Source organism: Macaca thibetana, chromosome 5 (genome assembly GCF_024542745.1).
Source record: "Macaca thibetana thibetana isolate TM-01 chromosome 5, ASM2454274v1, whole genome shotgun sequence".
Taxonomy (NCBI): domain Eukaryota; kingdom Metazoa; phylum Chordata; class Mammalia; order Primates; family Cercopithecidae; genus Macaca; species Macaca thibetana.
In genome coordinates this window covers 46,329,549-46,339,120 of record NC_065582.1, presented here as the reverse complement: position 1 = coordinate 46,339,120, position 9,572 = coordinate 46,329,549, and positions in this window count along the sequence as shown.

The following is a 9,572-nucleotide window of genomic DNA, read 5'->3' as shown; positions in this document are numbered from 1 at the left end:
TTTACATCTCAAAGCATAGAGAATTTAGACTTTCCAAAATGCCAATGAAGTTTACATCTCCAAGGGACTGTGTCCTTTTCAGTAGGTTATGCATTTGCACATCAACACATCTAAAAAATTAATGGCAGTTTCTTAATACCATCAAATTTTCACTTAACATCCAGATTTCCAAAATTGTTTTAGACAGTTTTATTGTTATAGAGTTTGTTTGTATCAGGCTCCAAATATGGATGGTCCATATATTGCAACAGAATGATATGCCTCCTTGGACCCTTTAAGTCTGTGGCTCTTGCTCTCTTTTTCTTTCTTCTTCTTCTTTTTTTTTTTTTTTTTTTTTTTGAGATGGAGTCTCATTCTTGTCGCCTCGGCTCACTGCAACCTCCGCCTCCTGGGTTCAAGCGATTCTCCTGCCTCAGCCCTCCAAGTAGCTGAAATTTCAGGCGCCTGCCACCACGCCCTACTAATTTTTGTATTTTTAGTAGACATGGGGTTTCACTACGTTGACCAGGCTGGTCTTGAACTCCTGACATCAGCTGATCCACCCTCCTTGGCCTCCCAAACTGCTGGGATTACAGGCGTTGAGTCGCCGTGCCCAGTCTCTGTTTTATTTTTCTTACAAATTGTCATAATTGTTGAAGAAATCAGTTTCCTTGTTCTATAGTTTCCTGTAGAATATATCCTGTAGAGATTATAACCAGATGACTCTTAGTAAGACACTTAAAATCTTACTTGCTATATGGTTATGCCTCTAATTTGATACAGAGTTAGATTCATTTTTTTTTCTTAATTTCTATTTTTAGGAGTTCTCTGTGTGTGTGTGTGTGTGTGTGTGTGTGTTTGAGACAGGGTCTCACTTTGTCACCCAGGCTGGAGTGCAGTGGCGCAATCTCAGCTCACTGCAACCTCGGCACTCAAGCAATCCTCCCATCTCGGCCTCCAGAGTAGCTGGGACTACAGGCATGCACCACCACACCTGGCTAATCTCTGTATTTTTTCTAGAGATGAGGTCTTGCCATATTGCCCAGGCTGGTCTCAAACTCCTGAGCTCAAGCGATCTGCACACTCAGCCTCCCAGAGTGCTAGGATTACAGGCATGAGCCACCGTTTTTGGCCGGAAGTTGTTTTTTAATATAATTTTTATTTTAAAATTGTATAAAACATACATGAATCCAAAATAAAAAACTTCAAAACAAGTTATATGTAAAGACAACCAATTTCTATTCCTTCTCCATTAGTAACCATTTTGTTTAATTTTGTAGTTGATTCTCTTGGCCAGAGGGAATTCTCTTGGTTTGTTTTTGTTTTTGTTTTTGTTTTAAGTATATATGTAATTATAGCCCTCCCTTAGATACATGGTAGCACATTATACATTATTTTACCCACTTTACCTTTTTAAATGTATATCCTGGAACTCATTCCATAGTAGTACTGTTAATTTTCACTTAATGTTTTTGATAGGTTCTTGGAAACTGCAATTTTAAGGGAAATTATGTATAATAAAACCAATTTTACCATAGGTTAGTTGATGTAAACAAGAGGTAAGTTCCTACAGCATATTTCTTGTTAAAAAAAAAATTAGCAAACTTCTAAATAAAGATCCAAAACACTTCTAATATTAAACATTGAAATCAATGTGAGCTATAAATACATTTAAGAAACATTACTTTTAAAAGGAAGATAATTATTTACCCAATTTTTGGTGAATCAGTGAGTGATAGCCGTTATTGTGGTAGTGGGTTAAGTCAAGGAATAAGTATTTGCAAGGAGAAAATTGTAAAGCACACCTTCTACTACACAGTTCAAAAACAAACAATAATAAATACAGCGGGCTTGCTGAGTGCTTTTGCATTGCATGGTCTATTGTGATGCCTTTGCTTTTGGTTTTTCTGAGACAGAGTCTCACTCTAACACCCAAGCTGAAGTGCAGCAGCACGATCTCAGCTCACTGCAACCTCTGCCTCCTGGGTTCAAGTGATTTTCCTGCCTCTGCCTCCCAAGTAACTGGGATTACAGGCATGTGCCACCACGCCCAGATAATTTTTGTATTTTTAGTAGAGACAGGGTTTCAGCATGTTGGCCAGGCTGGTCTTTCTGGTGATAAACTAAGTTGTGCTTTAATCAGGAGTAGGCCAAGGCTGCTTTCCAGTGCAGCATGACTCAGCAGGTTTGGACTGCAGGCGCACAACCCCCCACACTAGGTAACCATGCCATGTGAGGTGCATTAGGTGATCACCTATGTGTGTCTGTGGTTGGCTCAGAGTCACTATTGTCTGTAAAAGGTATAATTACCCTGCTAACGCCGTACATGTAGCTCACTTGTGCCGAGAGAGAGAGTAAAGCCCTGTCAAAATTGTCTATGATTTCTCAAGTGTTTCTCCAGCTACCTGCCACTCACCTACCAACTCCTCTCAGACTTCAGTTAGAACCTAACATAAGTCTGCACATATTTCAGCCATTATGGGCCACAAAGGAGGGTTACAAGTATCAAGATAGTTTTTGTTTGTTTTTGTCTTGAATAGGTAATACATTCATATGATTTAAATATTTTTTAAAAAATTAAATGATATATCTTTCCCTTACACCCCATGGGTAATACCTTTATTTCATTTCTTCGTTATACTTCCAGAGTAATTTTATGCACATATTAAAACCCACTTATGCCTAGTGTTCCATTATTGGAACACTAAGCATGTGGGAGTTATTTACATCCTACTGCTCAAGGTCATTGACAAGGTCTGATTGCAAAAATTCAAAAAAATTGCAACCTCAGGCAGACATGGGTTAAGATAGATATACACATATACTCTTTTACTCTCCTTCTTTACACAAGTATTACCATACCCCTGCACATTGTTCTACTAATCTTTTTTTTTTCACTCAACAAAAACTTAGACGGTTTTCATATTAAAACAAAAAGAACTTTCCTCCCCTTTTTTTTTGGTAGCTGGCTAGTTTTCTATTGTAAATGTGTATCATCATTTAACCAGACTACTTTCATAAACATTTAAATAATTGAAAATATTTTACGATTACAAACAATGATGCTACCTTGAATAAGCATAATTTTGCCTGTCTAAAGTGTATTTGCCACTTAAATTCCTAGGAATGGAACTTCTGGGTCAAAGGCATACATATTTGTAATACTGATAGGTACTATTAAACTGCCCCTATGAAAGCAAGAAAATGGACCTTCCCAAGTAATGCATGGTAGAGTCTGTTTCCTCCAGCCTGGCTAACACCACGTGCTATGTAACCTTTGGATTTTATTCAGTCCGACAGCTTGAGAAATAATATTTCAGTGTAGTTTCCACCTTCATTTACCTTCTTGTGAGTGGGGAGAAGCATCTGTTTATGTATTTGGGGCTCTATATTTCATGGGATTGTTTATTCATATCCCTTGCCCATTTTTCTATTGGGTCGTTGTTCCTTTATAAACTGGTTAGAACTCTATATTAGGGGCAGAACCCTTTGCCTGTGATTTGGGTTGTGAATACTTTTCTCCATTTTTATCTACCTTTCATGCATATTTCTATTTTACCCATGGTGTTTCTGCCATGCAGAAGTTGTTGTTGTTGTTTTGCAAGGGCGGCAAAATGTAACAATCTTTTTTTCTGGATTCTAGATTTTCTGGATTCCAGTCACAGTTAGAAATGTCTGGGGAAGATAAAATTTAATTGTGCACTGAAAATATTTAGTAAGTTTGGGGGAAAAGAAATATTTAAAAGACCAAGAAACACTGGTAGATTATGGAGTGTTTGAAAGCCCCACTTTCAAGGTGTTGCCAGAATAAAAGGTTAGTGGAAAGGCCTCGCTTGTTCTTGTGCTGGTTTTAGGCAGAGGTAGAAACTGCCAAAAAATTAAAGGCTAGCTTTTTTTTTAATTGATGGGTAATACACATATAGTAAATTGAATAAAGGGCACTCATCTTAAGTATCCAACTCAATAAATTTTCACGTATGTATATACCTGTGTAACTACCACACAGATCAAGACACCATGAATCCCAAGTCCTTGATCACCTGGCAAATGGAAGAAGAAGGGATATTTAGAGTGAGTTAGAGAAATTTTTCTCCAGTGCAATGGAGTAGGGAGAGTAAAGGAAATGAGGAGTCATGGGCATCAAATCAGTGCTGTTGGAGTAACCTGCAGGAGTCTGGGGAGCCCTAAGATCCTCCCCAAATTCTCTCTTGTTAGAACTTATTCACATAGAAGAAAAGAAAAAGGTATTGAGAATCCGAAAAACAGGACAGGGTGGCTGAGATGTCATCTCAGGCCTAAGTCTTGGTGGGCAAAATAAAAATAACACTATAGGAGTGGATTGAGATGTGGCTGCTGCATTAGAGACGATGTGCATTTGAAGATAAAATTTAGGAGAATTGACTTATAGTATTGGGCTGGCATTTAATCCTTTCTTCTTTACTCTTTTCATAATCTCCCTTTCTTATTTGGTTCAAACTAAATTTCTAGGGGGAATGAAAGTGGGGTAGAATAAGAACAAAAATAAGCCAAAGAAAAGGTAAGGCACACAGTAAACCTTCATTCACCTCCCACCTTCTATTCATATTCTTCCCAAGTTTTTTTAAAATATAATTACAAGCTTCACACAGGTATAAAGAGACAAAGTGGTATAAAATGAAAAGTAAAATTATTCTCCTATCTACCCCACATCTCATGCAAGTTGGAAGGGGAAACTCCTTAGTCTTAATGTTTCCTTCCACGTGGAGATGTGATATTCCTGGCCTTTCTCCATTCCACAATGGAATTCACTTTAAAATGTGGCTTCATCTGAGTAGCAAACTTCAGGGAAAATAAAAAGCCAAACCCGTGCATTCCTGGCTCAGCTCCTTCCTTTCTTTCACCTGGGAGCTGGCACCCCGAGGGAGAACATGTTTGCTGCTTTTCCAGGTGCAGACTTTTCCCAAAATGTGGGAAGGGCTGCCGTGGTTCAGCACTTTTATAACTGCCTGGATAAAGTTCCTTCTACTAAAGGAACTTATTATGCCTTTTAGCTCTCACAGCAAGTCATGTTCTCAAACTTAGATTTTATTAATAATAAAGTAAACATTTGAATCTTCCATCAACCTTATTCCCTGCCTTATTCCTTGATTTGTTCAGAAACTGAATGTGGAAGAGGACTGGCTCTTTTCAGAGGCTTCAATAACACCTATTTATGACTGTTTGAGATTTCAATTCAAAAGAATATACTTACAACTCTATTTCTTGATGTGTCAGCTTTTGGAGTATCTATTGGTCCTACTTTGTAAATAAGGAGGGATGTAGCTCACTAACTAGCTGCTACTTCTCCAAAAAATTGTTAGCATTTTTTAGTTTTAGCTCTACCACTGAAACTGCCTTTACAGAAATTTTAACAGCGAGAAAATTATGACGGTGAAAGAGATCTAACCTAACCAACTCCATCCTGTTTCTAACCTCCAAGGTGTCCTTGTTCATTCCTGGGTGTAGGCCAAACTCACTTTGGGAGGAACTTAATTTATAGTTTAACTTTGAAACAAAGATGATAACACCCCTTTCCTGCAACAAGCCCTCTTCTTGCCTGGGGACCAGGCTGCCTTTGTAGGACTAATAAATTAGCTATAATATTAGAAATCATGGTTTAGGAATCAAGCAGCTAGAGGTCACAAGATTCAAAACCTCCTCAATTGTTCCTAGGGATAATAACACTATTAGAAAACCTAAGATTGGTGCTCAAGTTATTTTTCAGACTCTGGCATCACCGAGATTGATGAAAATGGCACATCTGATCTTGTGGTCCCCACCCAGGAGCTGACTCAGTGCAAGGGGACAGCTTCAACTCACTACGATTTCATCTCTGACCCAACCAATCAACACTCTCCACTCCCAGGCCCCCTACCTACCAAATTATCCTTAAAAAACTCCAGTCTCTAAATTTTCAGGGAGATTGATTTGAGTAATAACTCTGTCTTCTGCATGGCATGGCTGGCCTCAGGTCAATTAAACTTTCTTTACTGCAATACTGTGGTCTTTGTGCGGCAGGCAGGAAGAACTTGTTGAGTGGTTACACCACTGGTAATCTTTGTAACTTTAAAGAACTTTATCTTCTATTTTTGTATCTACTTCAGATAGTATTCTCAGTGCTCCAATTTATAAACTGAGCAATTAGTTCCCTACATTTTGCTCCAAAATTTCCCCTCTACCACCTTCCAGTTTATTAGCTCTACCTTAAGTCTTACACTATTAATGTTTATAATATTTTTATTTTATGTAGACTTACACATATGTACATACATGTAATTATTACAAATAAACATCCTAAAGTTTTTCGAAAGGCCAAAGCTGAAAAACAATTATGAATATTTAAAATATGATGATTCAGGAAATACTATTCTTAGCAGAACAATTGATATACTAGGGCCCACAAAGAGAGAAACATAATCATAGGTCAATATCCCATACTGCTTGAATGAACTTTTTCCAAAGTCAAAGCCAAATGGATATTCTCTTCTTACATCCCATCAATTGTTCAATGCCATGCCAGATTTTTTGTTCCTTCATGTTTAGACAATGCATTTTGTACAGATTATATTCCCCCATTGTATTAGTCTATTCAGGCTGCCATAAAACACCACAGATTAAGTAGTTTAAACAAAAGAAATTTATTATCTCACAATTTTGAAGGCTGGAAGTTCAACATCAAGATGCCAACAGGGTCAGTTCCTAGTGAGGCCTCTCTGCTTGGCTTACAGACAACCACCTGCTCAGTGTGTCCTCACATGGACCTTCCACTATAAGGCATGGAAAGAGAGATCTCTGATGTCTCTTCCTCTCCATTAAGGACACTAGCCCTATGGGATTAGGACCCTACCCTCATGACTTCATATAAACTTAATTACACTAGTAAAGGACCCACCTCCAAATATAGTCACATTAAGGGTTAGGATTCAACTTATGAATTTAGGAAGGAGGGAAACAATTCAATCCATAACACCTGTGTTTGTTCAAAATCTACATATATAGTAAATACTAAGATAACAGGGTATTTATAGAAGTATTTGCCAATTTCCTAGAACAGGTTATTCTAGAGGTAAGCCCCTATTCCATATATTGAGAAAAGTATTCATTTACCAAGAGTCTGGAAACATTAGAATGCCCTAAAACAGGGCCCCCAAACCTGTTCCTGTTAGGAACCGGGCCACACAGCAGGAGGTAAGTGGTGGGAGAGCAAGCAAAGCATCATCAGTATTTACAGCCACTCCCCATTGCTTGCATTACCACCTGAGCTCTGCCCTGTGTCCGTTCAGCAGTGGCATTAGATTCTCATAGGAACATGAACCCTACTGTGCACTGTGCATGCAAGGTATCTAGGTTGTGGGCTCCTTGTAAGAATCTAATCCCTGATGATCAGTCTCCCATTAGCCCCAGATCAGACCATCTAGTTGCAGGAAAACTCAAGCCTCCTACTAAGTCTACGTTATGGTGAGTTGTATAATTATTTCATTATATATTACAATATAATAATAACGGAAATAAAATGCACAATAAATTTAATGCACTTGAATCATCCCAAAACCACCCCCACCCCCAGTGCCTGGAAAAATTGTCTTCCACAAAGCTGGCCCCTGCGGCCAAAAAGGTTGGGGACCACTGCCCTAAAACTGAACCATGGGCTTGTCTCCTCTGGGAAATAGCATAAAGTATTATAATTCCCAGGCCAAATTACTCCTGTGCTCATATTAGAGACAAACCAAATTTTTACCTGAGACCTACAGCTTCCCACTAGATGACCCATGACCGGGGCAATTGTTCCTGAAGGCACTAAGGATTATGCTGTGGGTCTTTGTCTTAGCTTTTCTGTGTTGCCATAACAAAACACTTTAGAATGGGCATTTATAAATAACAGAAACTTATTTCTCACAGTTCTAGAGGCTGGAAGTCCAAGATGGAGGCACGGGCAGATTCTGTGTCTGGTGAGGGTCCAATCTCTCCTTCAAAGATGGCACCTTGTTGTTGCACCTTGGCAGGGGACAAATGCTGTGTCCTCACATGGCGGAGGAACAGAAAGGCAAAAGGGGAAACCTAAATTAGTTCCCTCCAGCCCTTACATAAGTCACTAATCCATTCATGAGGACAAAACCCTCAAGACATAATCATTTCCCAAAAAGCCCCTCCTTATATTACTATCACAATGAAGAGTAAGTTTCCACATAAATTTTGCAGAGGACACACATTCAAACCATACCAGCCTCAACCTCCCCACTCCATTGCTCCCACATCGTAGTTAAGTCTGGATAGATACTCTAACCTGCATCCAGAAGTGAAGAGACAAGGACTCAGGTGAGGACCCAGGTGAGCACTCTCTTCATAAAACCAGAGTAAAAGGCATCTTAGGTATCAACTCATCCAGAGTTCTTCTCTTTACAATCAAGAAAACAAAAATCAAGCAAATTTGGACAGTGGGTTTATGTCCAAACTACACAAGGTTCAATTACATTGGAACCCAGGATCTCTGACTTTTGTTTTTGTTTTTGTTCTGTGTCCTGTACATGAAACGATGATGCCTTTCAAGTCTCCTCAATAGCAGGGGAACTCTGGAATAGAAGCTGCCTGATTTTTATGGATGAATATCCATTCACCCCCAATAAGAAGTGTAAATTGTGTCTCTGTTCCAAAGTTTGATATCTAATTACCGTCAGGAACTGAGTTGGAGAGTGCGAGCTGACAGGTGTTAATGTGGCCAATTAAGACAATAAGCCAAGCTGAAAGTAACCATGAAGCTTTTGTTCACTGACTGCAATTGTATAAGCAAGAGGCCAACAGGACAAAACACCAGCTCCCTCATGTTCCATTTTCCCCATGGAACAGCTCCAGGGGGATCGTCAGATGGATCAACCCAGAATGGGGGATTCGCTGACTGCCTTAGGGATGGGAGACAGGTTGGGGACAAGGAGTGGAAAAGTACTGAATATTGAGTCACAGTGTCACAATGGAGACAAGTGTCTTGATAAGGAGACCTCTGAAAGGAGGTGTTTGAACTAGGAATGTAGAAATGCGTAGGAGCATGGCCAGTCTGGGAAGCACTGTGCCCTTAATTGCAACTGCCTCCAGACCATGCACCAATTGTGGTGTGGGAAGGACAGCTTCCCCCATGAGGCCTGCCACATAAAGCCTTTGTAATCGCCTGTGGTCAGGACAGAAAGATCACTGGTAGAATTTTGACCTGGAGTCAGCCTCCTCAATGACATATGGTGACACACCTGTCCCCAGATGTGTTCACAAATAGTCTATAAATCCTTATACATGACATTTGCTTAATGTATATTTTAAGTACCATAGCTGACGATAGTCGGAATAAAGCTAATTATCACCAAATTTTCTCCACAGTAAATTGTCTTCTCATCCATCATAAGGGTCACAGTCAACACTCCTCTAACAAAAGACAGGTTAGCAAGAAAAAGGCATAACAAATTTATTTCAAAGTTTTATGTGACATCAGAGTCAGAAATGAAGACCCAGGGAAGACTATTTTTATGCTTAGGCACAATGAAAAATGGACAGCCATGAAGAAATGTGACTGGACAAAATGGTAGGATCTA